The sequence below is a fragment of the Coregonus lavaretus genome (assembly GCF_964263955.1).
Source record: "Coregonus lavaretus genome assembly, chromosome: 28".
NCBI classification, from domain to species: Eukaryota; Metazoa; Chordata; class Actinopteri; order Salmoniformes; family Salmonidae; genus Coregonus; species Coregonus lavaretus.
Window position 1 is genome coordinate 19451461 of NC_140015.1, and position 17282 is coordinate 19468742.

At 46.7% G+C, this 17282-nt stretch overlaps 1 pseudogene across 1 annotated transcript in view; it reads left to right on the top strand.

The window, feature by feature from the left end:
- LOC311104311 (myosin-10-like) overlaps window positions 1-15030 on the top strand; it is a 64742-nt pseudogene extending 49712 nt beyond the window's left edge. The window contains exons 16-39 of the transcript XR_014615801.1: window positions 2508-2701; window positions 4402-4523; window positions 4826-4895; window positions 5131-5291; window positions 5451-5559; window positions 5728-5859; window positions 6152-6358; window positions 6511-6648; window positions 6761-6884; window positions 6977-7148; window positions 7819-8176; window positions 8347-8553; window positions 8659-8763; window positions 9375-9527; window positions 9673-9921; window positions 10057-10269; window positions 10449-10661; window positions 10812-10973; window positions 11102-11230; window positions 11363-11575; window positions 11779-11987; window positions 12287-12395; window positions 12927-13099; window positions 13281-15030. The product of XR_014615801.1 is annotated as a myosin-10-like (transcript). The remainder of the gene's footprint in view (window positions 1-2507; window positions 2702-4401; window positions 4524-4825; window positions 4896-5130; window positions 5292-5450; window positions 5560-5727; window positions 5860-6151; window positions 6359-6510; window positions 6649-6760; window positions 6885-6976; window positions 7149-7818; window positions 8177-8346; window positions 8554-8658; window positions 8764-9374; window positions 9528-9672; window positions 9922-10056; window positions 10270-10448; window positions 10662-10811; window positions 10974-11101; window positions 11231-11362; window positions 11576-11778; window positions 11988-12286; window positions 12396-12926; window positions 13100-13280) is intronic.
- Window positions 15031-17282: the final 2252 nt, after the last annotated feature.

The window sequence follows — 17282 nt, forward strand, 5'->3', positions numbered from 1 at the left end:
TATGTGGTAATATAATAATATTTATGTTTACAAATGAATCTGTCCCTGCATGGATGTTTATGTGAGGCTGAGTTGTCCCTCACATCCTCCTCTCTCTCTGTTTCTGGGCTGTAGACATTCAGACCTTTCAGAGAGCCTCTTTCTATGACAAAGCCTCTGGTCTCCTTGAGCCTCCAGGTGAATGCACACGTTGATGCTGCTGCACTGTAGGGTTCTTCCTGCTCGCTCACGGCTGCACTCTGCACCCTTAGATGCACCCACCGCCTCTAGGCTTTGCATGAAGCGTAATGCACTGTTGCTAACCAAGACAGTACCTTTCAGTGATGCTGGTTTGTCTGGTGCCATTCTGTCTCAGTCAAATCTCAGCTCAGATTGTTTATTTGAGATACCTGAACAAGGAAGCACCATGATTGTTATAATTTGTTTGGAAGAGCCACCGTAGGTAGGACCATGCTTTATCTATGAAAGAATACTAGCATGGAGACATCTGTGGCCAAGCCGGTGTGGAGTAAATGTATGAGAAAAAGCCTGGACATTGCTAGAGCCATGGCTATTTAATGACTTCAACACTCACCTGTAAACTGACGTCAGTAAGGCATAGAGCTGACAGGAGAGTGATAGATAGAGACTGACTTCCTCCACCACCTCTTTCTCAGGATATTTTAGCTACAGATCACACTGACTTTGCTGGAATTCATAATCCCTTTGGCATGGGCTAAGCCTGCTTTTTGAGGGTACATTTTCTAGCAACCTCAACCTGCATGCCAGATCACTGATCTGATTTCCATCATCTTATTTTATTTAAAAAGATAGATAAACGAAGAAGTGAAATGAAGCTTCACTAAAACATCACCCTGTAGATGTCGGAGAAGCTGATGTGGAATGACAATGATTGAAGTAGAAAATATTAATTAGTTAGTGTCACTTAACCTTCGCACACACTCCTTAAACTTCTGTCACCTTTGGTTATTGAAGTAAATCAGAGCAGTCACTAAGAGAGTTAAGGGGAGAATATGATTCAAAGAGTAGTAAGGATTCAGCACTGTTCCAATTAGTTGTCAGTCTTGACCATTAACCTATGGTTAGAAGCCTGGTTCTGGTTCTCCAAACTGATCATGGCCCTTTTCATCCGATGACTTTACCCTTCGCACCATCTATGAAGAATGTATATGCCTATGTCCAGATTCTTTTATAATAAGGCCAATGAAGCTTACCATGCCAATGAAGCTTACCATGCCAATGAAGCTTACCATGCCACATTTAAGGACAGCTGACTACACTGTGAAACCATGGTTTCCTAATAAGCCTCTAAAATCACATCACAGAGGCATGATGTGTCCCTGCCAAGGGAAATACTGAGTGACCCCAACAGAGGATTTCTGAAAGATATTTCAGTACAGTAGATAGATGCAGTACTATAGCTCTGATTTATAGTCCAATGAAGCACTGTCTGTATGTGTTCACCCTCGTTCACCAAACAGGTCAATTTCAGCTCAGCTGTGCACCTCATGGAAGGAGAGATGGCAATTACATGTGTTCATAATTTGAATAATTGGAATTGGTTTATGAAAGAGATCACTTTTGGGTTTTGTTGTGCTCTTTGTGACATATCCTTCTCTCTGAATATGGAAAGTCATTTATCCCCCAATGTGTTTGCTCTAGAGTATGATAATTCACCCTGATCCTTTGGTAGCAGTATTTCTCCTTTTATGTTCTTGTTAAATCAAATGTATTAGATTGTGTCATTTAAGAATATTGAGACACCCAGTTGGTGTTCCATTTCCATCTAGTTCTTGTTTTGAAAATTATATCGCTTCTTAACTATATTAGGAACACTCTGAGTAATGCATTTTTAGCCTGGAGGTTGTTTTGTCTGTCCTAAATGGAGACAGCCAACTGGTTTCTAAAGGAAGGTGAGTTGCCACACACCACATTGAATAGTAACGTCTCTTCCCTTCAGTTCCCCTTGATCTCTGCAAAGAAAATTGACTCGGATATTGATGCTATCTGAATATGCAAAGATGATGGTGTTGTTGATCTTTTTTCTCTTTATTCCTTGGCAAGAACAACCACTGAATGGAGAAAGTTCTAGCTAGTCTAATTGCGTTAAATTAAAACCAATTGACTGCAGTTTATGTAACGGTGGTGGTGGAAAGGTCAAATAAAATGGCTGTGCTGTTCTTGGAAAAACAGCAGAATGATGAACATGTTTCGAGTTAAGTTGGATTAGGTTTTGCAATAGCCTGGTTCAGTCTGGTTTCCTTTCTCTGCTTTTAATGAACATGTAGTGATGCTAGGGCCAACCGCCCATCCCACCCACTCTGGCTGTCAGTCATGTTGTTTACATGTTGTTACGCTTAGAAGCCCTCATCTGTCCTGGCCATGCCTCTAGTCCTTTGCTGCTTGATTATACAGTATATATGTTTAGTTCACGCACCAGTCACTCCTCTACCAGCATCTACCCATCTAACTCTGCCCTTCTCTCCTCTCCCTCTTTCTTCTGTCAGTGGACCGTATCGTGGGTCTGGACCAGGTAGCAGGGATGAACGAGACGGCCTTCGGCGCAGCCTATAAGACCAAGAAGGGCATGTTCCGTACGGTGGGCCAGCTCTACAAGGAGTCTCTCACCAAGCTCATGGCCACGCTGAGGAACACCAACCCCAACTTTGTCCGCTGCATCATCCCCAACCATGAGAAGAGGGTGAGCACTGAGCAGCACACTATCTTCCCCCTTTCACTGACCACCAGTCCCTCCCCCCTCTGCCCACTGCAGCCCAGACTACAGCCCCCACACCACCCACCAGAACCACTGCAGCCCAGACAACAGCCCCCACACCACCCACCAGAACCACTGTAGCCCAGATTACAGCCCCCACACCACCCACCAGAACCACTATAGCCCAGACTACAGCCCCCACACCACCCACCAGAACCACTGTAGCCCAGATTACAGCCCCCACACCACCCACCAGAACCACTATAGCCCAGACTACAGCCCCCACACCACCCACCAGAACCACTATAGCCCAGACTACAGCCCCCACACCACCCACCAGAACCACTGTAGCCCAGACTACAGCCCCCACACCACCTACCAGAACCACTATAGCCCAGACTACAGCCCCCACACCACCCACCAGAACCACTGTAGCCCAGATTACAGCCCCCACACCACACACCAGAACCACTATAGCCCAGACTACAGCCCCCACACCACCCACCAGAACCACTATAGCCCAGACTACAGCCCCCACACCACCCACCAGAACCACTGTAGCCCAGATTACAGCCCCCACACCACCCACCAGAACCACTATAGCCCAGACTACAGCCCCCACACCACCCACCAGAACCACTATAGCCCAGACTACAGGCCCCACACCACCCACCAGAACCACTATAGCCCAGACTACAGCCCCCACACCACCCACCAGAACCACTATAGCCCAGACTACAGCCCCCACACCACCCACCAGAACCACTATAGCCCAGACTACAGCCCCCACACCACCCACCAGAACCACTATAGCCCAGACTACAGCCCCCACACCACCCACCAGAACCACTGTAGCCCAGACTACAGCCCCCACACCACCCACCAGAACCACTGTAGCCCAGACTACAGCCCCCACACCACCCACCAGAACCACTGTAGCCCAGACTACAGCCCCCACACCACCCACCAGAACCACTATAGCCCAGACTACAGCCCCCACACCACCCACCAGAACCACTGTAGCCCAGACTACAGCCCCCACACCACCCACCAGAACCACTGTAGCCCAGACTACAGCCCCCACACCACCCACCAGAACCACTATAGCCCAGACTACAGCCCCCACACCACCCACCAGAACCACTGTAGCCCAGACTACAGCCCCCACACCACCCACCAGAACCCCTGTAGACACACACTCCTACCAGGCCTCAGTGGGCCATCTGCCTCCATAAACAACAGCTCAGATGGAAGGCTGGAAATCAAACAATAGCATAGTGTAGAGTTATGGGCTATGTGGGCCTGTTAGTGATGGCTAATGTATTCCAGGGGATTTAGACTAGACAGGCTTGTTTCTGCAGCACAACCACAAATGACTGTCATAAAGGGATGGAGAAGAGGATATAGACACTGGTTGTTTTGCCGTGAATGTATTCTAGTAGTTAGTCTAGTCCCTATGCAATCCCAATTGTAGAATGGCATTTTGCATAATATTACATAAATAGATTTGAAGTAACATTGTTTCCCTATAAAAACATTTTCTGGATGAAATTCTCAAAGCTGAATGAACAGTAACAGCATTTAGTTGCTATTAGTTCAGAATAATCTTCTTTGCATGAAGATTGGTACTGTACTGTACCTCTCCCTAACCTCTCACTTCAATGCCCCTCCCTCCCTCCCTACAGGCTGGTAAGCTAGACCCCCACCTGGTTCTGGACCAGCTGAGGTGTAATGGTGTTCTGGAGGGGATCCGTATCTGCAGACAGGGCTTCCCCAACCGTATCGTCTTCCAGGAGTTCAGACAGAGGTACCGTACTCACTGTACACGCACCTCATACAGACTATTTATGTATTTCAACCCAATTGTTAAGTTCCTATATTTACTTTTGAGAGATAGATTACAGAGGGCAAAGTGTCATTGGTTTCCCATTGCCCTGGGTGTTGTGTTTTGACTATCTCATGGAGCTCTTCTATTTCTGAAGAGTGAGGCTTCTGTAAGATCTGAGGCCTCTCACGTCTCCACTCTCCTCACACCCTGGTGCTAGTCAACATGGAGGTGTGGTGTAATGACCCAGTGCCTTTACACACTCCTGTCCACTCTATTGCCAGGTATGAGATCCTCACCCCCAACGCCATCCCCAAGGGCTTCATGGATGGCAAGCAGGCCTGTGAGAGAATGGTGAGGATTTGTGTGTTACTATTTTACTGTGTTTAGCACATTGAATACTCGGGAGAGGCTCTTAGTCCTTTTACAAGCTACAGTACAGTAAGAATGTTACATTTTATTTCTACTTCATAAACACCCATGACATGATTCTTCCTTAGTATTTATACAGCATCACTTAAATTACACTGTTTATTATGATTTGGCCTCCCTTCCCTGAATTCAAATGTATGACCCATTTTCACTCCAGATCCGAGCCTTGGAGTTGGATCCTAACCTGTTCAGGATTGGTCAGAGTAAGATCTTCTTCAGGGCTGGAGTCTTGGCCCACCTGGAGGAGGAGAGAGACCTGAAGATCACTGACATCATCATCTACTTCCAGTCTGTCTGCCGGGGATACCTGGCCCGCAAGTGAGTTCTCTAGATGCAATGGCTTTACCTTTCCCCATTTCCTTTCTTTCATGACCACTACAACACTTCTTAGGACAGAAAGATGCCACAGATATATGTTGTCTTTGACCATCTTGGTCAGTATGTCTGACCATGTGTCTCCCCTCTCTCTCCTGACAGGGCATTTGCTAAGAAGCAGCAGCAACTGAATTGTCTGAAGGTGCTTCAGAGGAACTGTTCTGCCTACCTGAAGCTGAAGCATTGGCAGTGGTGGAGACTCTTTACCAAGGTAGGCATGTCTCCATTACAGTACACTATATCTACTGTATATGGCTAATCTGTCTTTGTAACACCAGCATTGCATTGATAAGGCTCCTGATCATCTGCTTTTGAACATAACCACCTTTGTGAGTCTGCAGTGGCTGACCCCAGGTCTGTGTTCTGTCCTGTCACCCAGGTGAAGCCCCTGCTGCAGGTGACCAGGCAGGAGGAGGAGATGCAGGCCAAGGACGATGAGCTGGTCAAGGTGAAGGAGAAGCAGACCAAGGTGGAGGGAGAACTGGTGGAGATGGAGAGAAAGCACTCACAGGTCAGTGTCTAGTCCACACCAACTATCTAGAACCTAAAAGGACTATTAATCTGTTCACATAGGATAACCCTTTGAAGAACCCTTTTGGGTTCTACCTGGAACCCAAAAGAGTTCTACCTGGAACCAAAAAGGGTTCTACCTGAAACTAAAAATGGTTATCCTATGAGGACAGCCAAAGAGCCCATTTGGAACATGTTTTTGTAAGAGAGTAGACCCTAAGGATCATCCCTTTATGAACTTCAATTCTGCACTGTACCATTCATTCCATTATGCCCATGTTTGCATTGTGTAGCTGACTGAGGAGAAGAACATCCTAGCGGAGCAGCTGCAGGCTGAGACAGAGCTGTTTGCAGAGGCTGAGGAGATGAGAGCCCGTCTGGCCGCTAAGAAGCAGGAGCTGGAGGAGATCCTTCATGACCTGGAGGCCAGAGTGGAGGAGGAGGAGGAGAGGAACCAGGGACTGCAAAGCGAAAAGAAAAAGATGCAGTCTCATATCCAGGTACTGATGAGACACGGAGACTGCAGAGTGGAAGCTTGAGAAGCTTGAACATGGAAGTGGTTGCACGTGTTTGACAGAAAATAGATTTTCAGTGGACCCAAAACATTTCTACCAGTTACCTTCTTGATAAATGCTGTGATTTTGTCTTCCAGGACCTGGAGGAGCAGTTGGATGAGGAGGAGGCTGCCAGGCAGAAGCTTCAGCTGGAGAAGGTGACAGCCGAGGCCAAGATGAAGAAGTTTGAGGAGGACATCTTGCTCCTGGAAGACCAGAACTCCAAGTTCCTAAAGGTGGGTGGAGATGAAAGGCAGTCCAGGGTTGAGCAATATTGGACCTTACTAACGTTATGTTGCTGGACTTCACTATTATTATAAACAACCTGACTCCTCTTTCCCCCTTCAGGAGAAGAAGCTCCTGGATGACCGTGTGAATGAGATGATGTCCCAGCTGACTGAGGAGGAGGAGAAGGCCAAGAACCTGGGCAAGACAAAGAACAAGCAGGAGGTGATGATGGTGGACCTGGAAGGTAGGTGTCCTCTTACCTACAAGGTCTCACTAGTTAAAGGTAGTGAGTTCAGACACTTTAACTCCATCCGTCTCCTTCCCTTCTCCCTTCAGGGCGTTTAAAGAAGGAGGAGAAGACTCGCCAGGAGCTGGAGAAGGCCAAGAGGAAGCTGGATGGAGAGACCACAGACCTGCAGGACCAGATAGCTGAGCTGCAGGCCCAGATAGAGGAGCTCAAGGTGCAGCTGGCCAAGAAGGAGGAGGAGCTGCAGGCTATACAGGCCAGGTGAGAGACAGACAGACATACAGGGCCCAAAGCTGGATGGAAGCCACCTGGAGATGTAGTTCAGCTGTCTTTTGCCATTGGAAGGTGTTTGACTGAGAGGAAGTCTGATTCTCTGACTGACTAGACTGAGGTAATTATCACATAGCTGTGTAGCGTCGTCATCAAATTCACTCCTATTTTAATTGTCTCAACACCTGTCTTTTATATACCATATTTAACAATGGTAGGTCTACAGTTGGCCAGATTTGCACCGGTAATCTTGTAATCTGGCTATTAAAACCCTATGAGCATTTACCATTTTTATGGCCTCTCGTCATGATATGGTGCTGACCAGACCACCCAGCAGCTATTTATTCAGGAGATCTCACTGGGATGGAATGTGTAAATGGTGGCCCCACATCTAGACTGCGTTGATCACTGGCCATTAAAAACACACAGCTCTATCACGCCCAACTCACATACTCAATGGTAGTGACAGAAACCAGGTATCTGTGTTTATATCAGGATATATGCTCTTATACTGCCACCCAGTGGAAAAGACATGCATAGCAACTTGGTTCAACTGTCCATGGATAGGTCTATGACTAATTGGGGTCCTTTGTACAGGTACAACAATGTTTTATTTTGCATCCTAATAAATAATTTAAATGTGTGTGTGTGTGTGTGTCAGGGGAGACGATGAGGGGACCCAGAAGAACAATGCCCTGAAGCAGGTACGGGAACTACAGGCCCAGCTGGCAGAGCTGCAGGAGGACCTGGAATCAGAAAAGGTCTCCAGGAACAAGGCTGAGAAACTCAAGAGAGACCTGAGTGAGGAGCTGGAGGCCTTAAAGACGGAGCTGGAGGACACCCTGGACACCACCGCAGCCCAGCAGGAGCTCCGGACCAAGCGTGAGCAGGAGGTGACGGAGCTGAAGAAGGCCATCGACGAGGAGACCAAGAATCACGAGGCCCAGATCCAGGAGATGAGACAGAGACACTCCACGGCCCTGGAGGAGCTATCTGAGCAGCTGGAGCAGGCCAAGAGGGTGGGTGGCTTCACAACAACAGCATGGTCATGTTTAGTCGACAAACACGAGAAAATGTTTCACGTGGATGAGGTAGTTGAGGTAGTACTTCCTCTGTTTTAAATGTTTTTCTCCTGTTTTGAGTCGTCTGAGCATGATTCCTATTGTAATATCTCTTGGTCTGTGTCCAGTTCAAGGTCAACCTGGAGAAGAACAAGCAGAGCACAGAGAGTGCCAACAAGGAGCTGGTCAGTGAGGTAAAGGGGCTGCAGCAGGCCAAGACGGAGTCAGAACACAAGAGGAAGAAGCTGGAGGCCCAGCTCCAGGAGTTCATGGCCCGGGTCACAGAGGGAGAGAAGAGCAAGGGAGAGCTGGCCGACCGCTCCCACAAACTACAGGTGACAGGGAGACATTTGCAGCACACACACAAATATACACACACACACACACTTTAACCTCTGCTGGTGATGGTCTCTCAACTGTGCTGTTTGCTGTGTGTGCAGACAGAGCTGGATAGTGTGTCTGCTCTGCTGGAGGATGCAGAGAGGAAGGGAATCAAGCTGGTTAAAGACACCACTGTCCTGGAGAGCGCTTTGCAGGACACACAGGTGAGCTAGACTGGACAACCTCTCATCGGAGAGGAACACATCATGTGGATCTTAAAGGCCCATGGCAGTCAAAATTCAGTTTTTCCTGTGTTTTATATCATGTTGTACAACAGCTGATGAAACTAACACTGAACAAATTTGATCAGTGTTATTTCCTAGATGCTGGTTGAAAATACAATCTAGGCAAGACCTTCTAATCAGCAGGTTTGCATGGGTGGGAGTTTCGGCTTTCCATGGTGACATCGCCATGCGGTAAACTGGTTAATAGACCAATAACAAAGTTACAAACCTCTCTGCCAATAACAGCTAGTTTTTAAGTTTTCCCCTCCCCTCAGACCACTCCCAGACAGTCCTAGCAAAATTGTTGCTTGAGAAAAAGATCTTTGCTAAAAAGCAATTTTTGCCCATTTTAATGGAAATCTATTACAATAAAGTATTTAATTGTTACCAAGAAATTATTTGATGTTGATATAAAAATGGCTGCATTAGGCCTTTAAGTTAAGAGGAGGTGGCATTCTGTTTCCATGTCCATGTCTCACCTTTGTGATATTGTGTGTGTGTGTGTGTGTGTGTGTGTGTGTGTGTGTGTGTGTGTGTGTGTGTGTGTGTAGGAGCTTCTCCAGGAAGAGACGCGTCAGAAGCTGAACATGAGCAGTCGTATCCGCCAGCTGGAGGAGGAGAAGAGCACCCTGCAGGAGCAGCAGGAGGAGGATGAGGAGGCGCGCAGGAACCTGGAGAAACAGCTGTGCACACTGCAGGCCCAGGTCAGCACCTTACAGCTTAACTGTACCTATTCAAATAATATTACACATTAACTGCAACACAGAGGATATCACCATAACAAGCTACCACTTACTGTAGCCATCCTTCAGTGAGCATCATATCATTATAAACATGATGTATGTGTAGCTGGTTGAGACCAAGAAGAAGCTGGAGGATGACGTGGGGATGGTGGAGGGTCTGGAGGAGGTGAAGAGGAAGCTGCAGAAGGACATGGAGCTGGCCACCCTGAGGCTGGAGGAGAAGGGCATCGCCTTTGAGAAGATGGAGAAGACCAAAACCCGCCTGCAGCAGGAGCTGGACGACCTCATGGTGGATCTGGACCACCAGAGAACCATCGTCTCCAACCTGGAGAAGAAACAGAAGAAGTTTGACCAGGTTTGACTGACCACTTTAAGACATCCATAATGGTAGCTAAGTTGGCTTGGTCTTAGAGCACAGTATGGAATGGCATTGTGTAGATAGATGGTGGAGCTGTTCCTTCTGTAAGTCAGTGTTTGTCCTGTGTTGTAGCTGCTGGCTGAGGAGAAGAACATATCTGCACGCTACGCTGAGGAGAGGGACAAGGCTGAGGCGGAGGCCAGGGAGAAGGAGACCAAGTCCCTGTCTCTGGCCCGGGCTCTGGATGAGGCTCTGGAGGCCAAGGAGGAGTTTGAGAGACTCAACAAGCAGCTGAGGAGTGAGATGGAGGACCTGATGAGCTCCAAGGACGACGTGGGCAAGAACGTGAGTGTTGCACTGAATACCTGTGTTTTGTTCAGCTGAGGGCAGAAAGGTTTGCATCTGTTGTTTTAAAATGGACTGCTCTGCATCCTACAGAAATAAACTTGGTTAAACCTAAACTTTAAAAGGCCAGTTCATTCCAAATAGCATCACCTCAAAGTATCTTCTCTACCCCTGTCCAGGTCCATGAGTTGGAGAAGTCCAAGAGGACTCTGGAGCAGCAGCTGGAAGAGATGAGGACTCAGCTGGAGGAGCTGGAGGACGAGCTGCAGGCCACGGAGGACGCCAAGCTGCGTCTGGAGGTCAACATGCAGGCCATGAAGGCCCAGTATGAGAGAGACCTGCAGGGGCGAGACGACCAGAACGATGAGAAGAAGAGGGCGCTTGTCAAACAGGTGCATAGAGGACGCATCACTTCCATACAAACAAGAATTGTGTTGTGCCCCCCCCAAAAAAAGTGCCAGGAAGAATATATTGTCATACCCTCAGAGAATGTCCACCACCCCCTTCCCCTCCTCTGACCGGGTCTGTCCTGGTCTCCTCAGGTGCGTGAGATGGAGGCAGAGCTGGAGGATGAGAGGAAGCAGAGAGCCCTGGCCGTGGCTGCTAAGAAGAAGCTGGAGATGGACCTGAAGGACATGGTGGGACAAATAGAGGGCGCCAACAGGGCCCGTGACGAGGCCATCAAGCAGCTACGCAAACTGCAGGTGAGAAACTCACACTGTCTGTGGAACAGACAAGACAAGACAAAAAAATAAAATAAATTATTTAAATAAAAAAATATATTTATTTTGGTCAATAATGGGATTCGATCTATCTCCACTTTCTCCCTCAGGCCCAGATGAAAGACTACCAGAGGGAGTTGGAGGACGCCCGGGCCTCTCGGGACGAGATATTCTCCCAATCCAAGGAGAACGAGAAGAAGCTGAAGAGCCTGGAGGCCGAGGTTCTCCAGCTGCATGAGGTACAGTGGCCTGTAGTATTGCTCCTGTCATAACTATGTGTCTTGGTCTGCTGTTTCCTGTATTCTAGACTGGCTCGTTTTACTGTGAGAAATGGTGACATGTGTTTGACCTCTGTGACCTCTGGCCTGTAGGACCTGGCGGCGTCAGAGAGGGCGCGGCGCCACGCAGAGCAGGAACGGGATGAGCTAGCGGACGAGATCTCCAACAGCACCTCGGGCAAGTCTGCCTTGATGGATGAGAAAAGGAGGCTGGAGGCTCGTATTGCTCAGCTGGAGGAGGAACTAGAGGAGGAACAGGGCAACATGGAGCTGCTCAATGACCGCTTCCGCAAGACCACCATGCAGGTATGAGCCAGGAGGAAACCTTTTCAGGTTGCAAACTTGATCATTGTAATCATATTACCCTTGTTCTTCTGACTTTTAGGGAACAATCCATTATTCAGCACCTACCAGAAAAAGCACTCTTATCTCTCTCACTTTCCCCTTCTCTTCTTCATTCACCCCTGTTTTCCTCTCTCCACCTCTCTCTTCCCCCTCCCCTCCCCCAGGTGGACACCCTGACCCTGGAGCTTGTGTCGGAGCGCAGCGTGGCCCAGAAGAGTGAGAATGCGCGGCAGCAGCTGGAGAGGCAGAACAAGGAACTGCGGGCCAAGCTGGGCGAGCTGGAGGGCTCCGTGAAGAGCCGGTTCAAGGCCTCCATTACCGCCCTGGAGGCCAATATACTGCAGCTGGAGGAGCAGCTGGAGCAGGAGGCCAAGTGAGAAACACAGCAACTATCTTATACAACTCCAAACCTTATTAGACAGGGTGAAATAGGAGACCAAGACTCAGGAGGAGTTAATGAGGGGTTTAGAAAAAGCTCATCCCGTTGGAAGAGAGGTTCTTGAATGTAATCAAAATGTTAATGTGATCAATGTAATGAGTCAAAAGCAATTTGGAGCTCTTTGCAATCTTAAGAGATGTACTTGAAGATCTATGACTGACAGCCTTTGTTACAGTGAGGTTCCTGTGGTGCTCTAATTGTCATATGACCTCATTCCTCTGTCCTCCTCTCAGGGAGCGAGCAGCGGCCAATAAGCTTGTGAGACGGACAGAGAAGAAGCTGAAGGAGGTGTGCATGCAGGTGGAGGACGAGCGTCGCCATGCCGACCAGTACAAGGAACAGGTGAGGAGCTTGTCACGGATGTTTGGACGTCCCAGATCTTATAGCTACAATATGTAACTTTTTGGGAAACCTGACCAAATTCAGTGAGTTATAGATCTTTAATTCTCATTGAAAACAAGTCTAAGAAGCGATAGATATGTTCTATGTGCACTATTTCTATGCTTCCCTTTCTTAAGTTTAGTTTTTGTGTCTTTTACTTTCGGTTTTGTACATCAACTGAAAATACATATATTTTGGGTTATGGATTCTCTACACAATGACTGCTTGTTTTGACACATAAACAGAAATTAGGCAAATTCTGCATAGTGCATTTTTATTTTATTTACATAGCTAAAGAAGGAATTATATCCAATTCAGTACAACTTACAAAGGTGGAACAGGATTGGATAGGTGTAAAGATTCAGGATTGGAGTCTTTCCTACAGTAGGTTCTTTCCAGTAACCATTGGACCACAGCACTGCTGAGTATTGTAAGTATTAGTATTGACTGTTCATCACTGTTGATGTCTGATGTAACTCCTGGCTGAGTCAGATGGAGAAGGCCAACTCTCGGATGAAGCAGCTGAAGAGGCAGCTTGAGGAGGCTGAGGAGGAGGCCACACGGGCCAACGCCTACCGCAGGAAGCTGCAGAGGGAGGTGGACGATGCCACCGAGGCCAGCGAGGGCCTCAGCCGCGAGGTCAACACACTCAAGAGCCGCCTCAGGTATTTAGAGCCCCACACACATACTGACACAGTACACACACACATACACACAAACTGCCCACAGTGGGTCCTAGTTAGTATGGAGGTCAACTCTAAGATGATATTTGTGTATATTGGCCACATTGATGGCCCTTGTTACTAATACCTCTCCACCTCTCCTGGCCTCCCCTGTCCCCTGCAGGCGTGGAGGCCCCATCAGTTTCTCCTCCAGCCGCTCGGGCAGGCGTCAGCTGCAGGTGGAGGGAGCATCGCTTGACCTCCTATCCGACGATGAGGTGGAAAACAAGCCCACCGACGCCAATGCCAACGAGACGCCAGCAGCTCCCCAACCAGAGTAGAAGCTCTCCCTCCAGCCCGCATGCAGCATGGCCTCCGCCCCCACAACCCTTACCCCTGTCCTCCTAACCCCAGACACCAGCAGTGGACCCCACTACTCTGCCTTACCCCTCTATGGCAAGCTGCAGGGCCAAGCAAATCCATAATCTCCTCCATATGAATATACTGCACATCAAGCCTTGGATTTGTTTTTAAGACCAATTGCAGATAAAAGTGCATTTAAATTGCATAGGAGTCTGAGTGTGCATAGGCACTCGAAAAACAAATAACAGGACTTTACCATCATTATGTTAAGCTAGTTCCCTGGAACACCCATTAGAATCAAACAGCCCTCTAGCTAGAATTTAACCATTGTCATTTCAGTTGGCTTACTGGCACACACGTGGACGACTGCACACAAGTCGGTATAAACGTGTCTTTGATGTTTGTACAGGATTAGACCAGGATATGTAAAACAAAGCACAGCATAAGCGAGGGAATGATTTTTAAATGGTAGCCTAAATGACGATCCCACTTAATTTTTTCATCAAAATCACCATTGTCATAGAGATACTGCAATCTACCTAGTTTAGTATAAAAATAACTGTATGTGAATAAGGGTTTTTTCAGGCAGCCATTCTTTGATTATTTGGTAGCAGGTTTGTAGTGAATGAGATTGTACCATGCCATGTTGCCTCAGCACTTCCCCTATATATATGACCAGCAAAAGACCCTGTTAGCTTTACCATTATAACATTGTCCAATAACCCACCATTTTATATTTGACATATCAATCAAGTGGTGTACGATAGTGTGTGGAATTAGGTTTGTCAGACTTGAAGCAATGGCCCTTTTTTTAGGAAGACATCCCAAATGTGTGCTTGACATACTACAATATTGCTCTGTATAATTTTGCCTATTCAGGTATGTTTTCTGTACCATGTACAAAATGCTTAACTTAAAATTCATAAGGTTTCTTTGTCACCTTAATATCAATGCATTACAAATGGCTAAATAATAAGAGCATGATTTACAGAAGGGTAATTAATGTTTTATTGAGGTTTATTGAGTGTTAGAGAGCATTGGTTTTAATTCAGTGGTTCAGGGTTGAGCAATAGATCAATTTGAATGTGCACACTTTTGTTGATGCCTTGGTTGTTAAATATAAACATAAATTACCATTTTGTAAATTACTAATTACATATTTGAGGCCTTTATTATTCATTTTAAGCAATAACAAATTGGGGGAAAAAGGTTTCTCTAATGTTTCGTTTGAAAGTGCCTTAGACACTTCTCAATAAAGCAACTTGGATGGACATGGGGAAAGAATGTGTATAGTGTTTGAACCAGTTTCATAGCTTTAGTGTCATATCATACCATAAGCACCGCTCCCATCGTGTTGGTGTGAACCAGTGTTAAAACACAATGATATATGGAGCCTTCTGTCTGCCTGGCATAAAGTAGGATTTCATTGGGTTCAAAGCTTAAACATCCTGAAGGTTGTTATTATTAGTGGACTGGCTGTTGACCACCAGGTATTCATCATCTCCTTTTATTTCTTGTATTTCTATACTTTTTTTGTTGTTGTAAAAAAACAATAAACATATCCATTATAGAAAATGTATTTTATTTTTATTTTTTCCTGTACACGTTGATGTCCTCTTAGTCTTTCCCACAGTAGTTGTGGGTCAAGACTGTCTTCCAAACTGATATGTGATGTATGGTCTATGTTACATTGCCATTCATTGTCCCATTACTTTATTGTATTTGCTGTTCCATTAAAACCCTGAGGGAGTGCGTAGACGATAGACTGTGCACAGACACACAATATGATTGTAATATTATTAACTGTTTTTTTAAACAATATTTTTTCATTCCACTTTTTACCCAGCATGAATGATAGGGATTGCCTCTTATACAGTGCATTCGGAAAGTATTCAGACCCCTTGACTTTTTTCACATTTTGTTACGTTACAGCCTTATTCTAAAATTGATTAAATAAATACAATTCCTCATCAATCTACACACAATACCCCATAATGACAAAGTGAAAACAGGTTTTTAGAAATTCTAGCAAATGTATACAAAATAAAAAACAGATACTTTATTTACATAAGTATTCAGACCCTTTGCTATGAAACGTGAAAGGTGCATCCTGTTTCCATTGATCATCCTTGAAATGTTTCTACAACTTGATTGGAGTGCACCTGTGGTAAATTCAATTGATTGTACATGATTTGGAAAGGCACACACCTGTCTATTTAAGGTCCCGCAGTTGACAGTGCATGTCAGAGCAAAAACCAAGCCATGAGTTCGAAGGAATTGTCCTCCATCATTCTTAAATGGAAGAAGTTCAGAACCACCAAGACTTCCTAGAGCTGGCCGCCCGGCCAAACTGAGCAATCGGGGGAGAAGGGCCTTGGTCAGGGAGGTGACCAAGAATCCGATGGTCACTCTGACAGCGCTCCAGAGTTCCTCTGTGGAGATGGGAGAACCTTCCAGAAGGACAACCATCTCTGCAGCACTCCACCAATCAGGTCTTTATGGTAGAGTGGCCAGACGGAAGCCACTTCTCAGTAAAAGGCACATGACAGCCCTCTTGGAGTTTGCCAAAAGGCACCTAAAGACTCTCAGACCATGAGAAACAAGATTCTCTGGTCTGATGAAACCAAGATTGAACTCTTTGGCCTGAATGCCAAGCGTCACGTCTGGAGGAAACCTGGCACCATTTCTACGGTGAAGTATGGTGGTGGCAGCGTCATGCTGTGGGGATGTTTTTCAGGGGCAGGGACTGTGAGACTAGTCAGGATCGAGGGAAAGATGAACAGCGTAAAGTACAGCGAGATCCTTGATGAAAATCTGCTCCAGAGTGCTCAGGATCTCAGACTGGGGCGAAGGTTCACCTTCCAACAGGACAACGACCCTAAGCACACAGCCAAGACAACGCAGGCGTGGCTTGGGGACAAGTCTCTGAATGTCCTTGAGTGGCCCAGCCAGAGCCCGGACTTGAACCCGATCAAACATCTCTGGACAGACCTGAAAATAGCTGTGCAGCGACGCTCCCCATCCAACCTGACAGAGCTTGAGAGGATCTGCAGAGAAGAAAGGGAGAAACTCCCCAAATACAGGTGTGCCAAGCTTGTAGCGTCATACCCAAGAATACTTGAGGCTGTAATCGCTGCCAAAGGTGCTTCAACAAAGTAATGAGTAAAGGGTCTGAAAACGTATGTAAATGTGATATTTCAGCTTTTTGTTTTTTATATAAATTTGCTACAATTTCTAAAAACCTGTTTTTGCTTTGTCATTATGGGGTGTTGTGTGTAGATTGATGAGAATAAAAAATAAAAAAAGTAATCAATTTTAGAATAAGGCTGCAACGTAACAAAATGTGGAAAAAGTCAAGAGGTCTGAATACTTTCCAAATGCACTGTAGGTACATTTATTAGCTACCATGTACAGTAACGGAAAATAAATCGCACTAGGTCAGTGAGATGTTTTATTTTTATACAATTGTAAACATGCAGTAGATAGCCTACAGTAGGTACATGCTTTGTGGTGTAGGCTGTTTCTTCTGGTGGTCTAGGGCAGCCTGATGTCCTGGTGGTCTAGGGCAGCCTGATGTCCTGGTGGTCTAGGGCAGCCTGATGTCCTGGTGGTCTAGGACAGCCTGGTGGTCTAGGGCAGCCTGATATCCTGGTGGTTTAGGTTAGCCTGATGTCCTGGTGGTCTAGGGCAGCCTGGTGGTCTAGGGCAGACTGATGTCCTGGTGGTCTAGGGCAGCCTGGTGGTCTAGGGCAGCCTGATGTCCTGGTGGTTTAGAGCAGAATGATTCCCTTGTGGTCTAGGACAGCCTGGTGGTGGTCTAGGG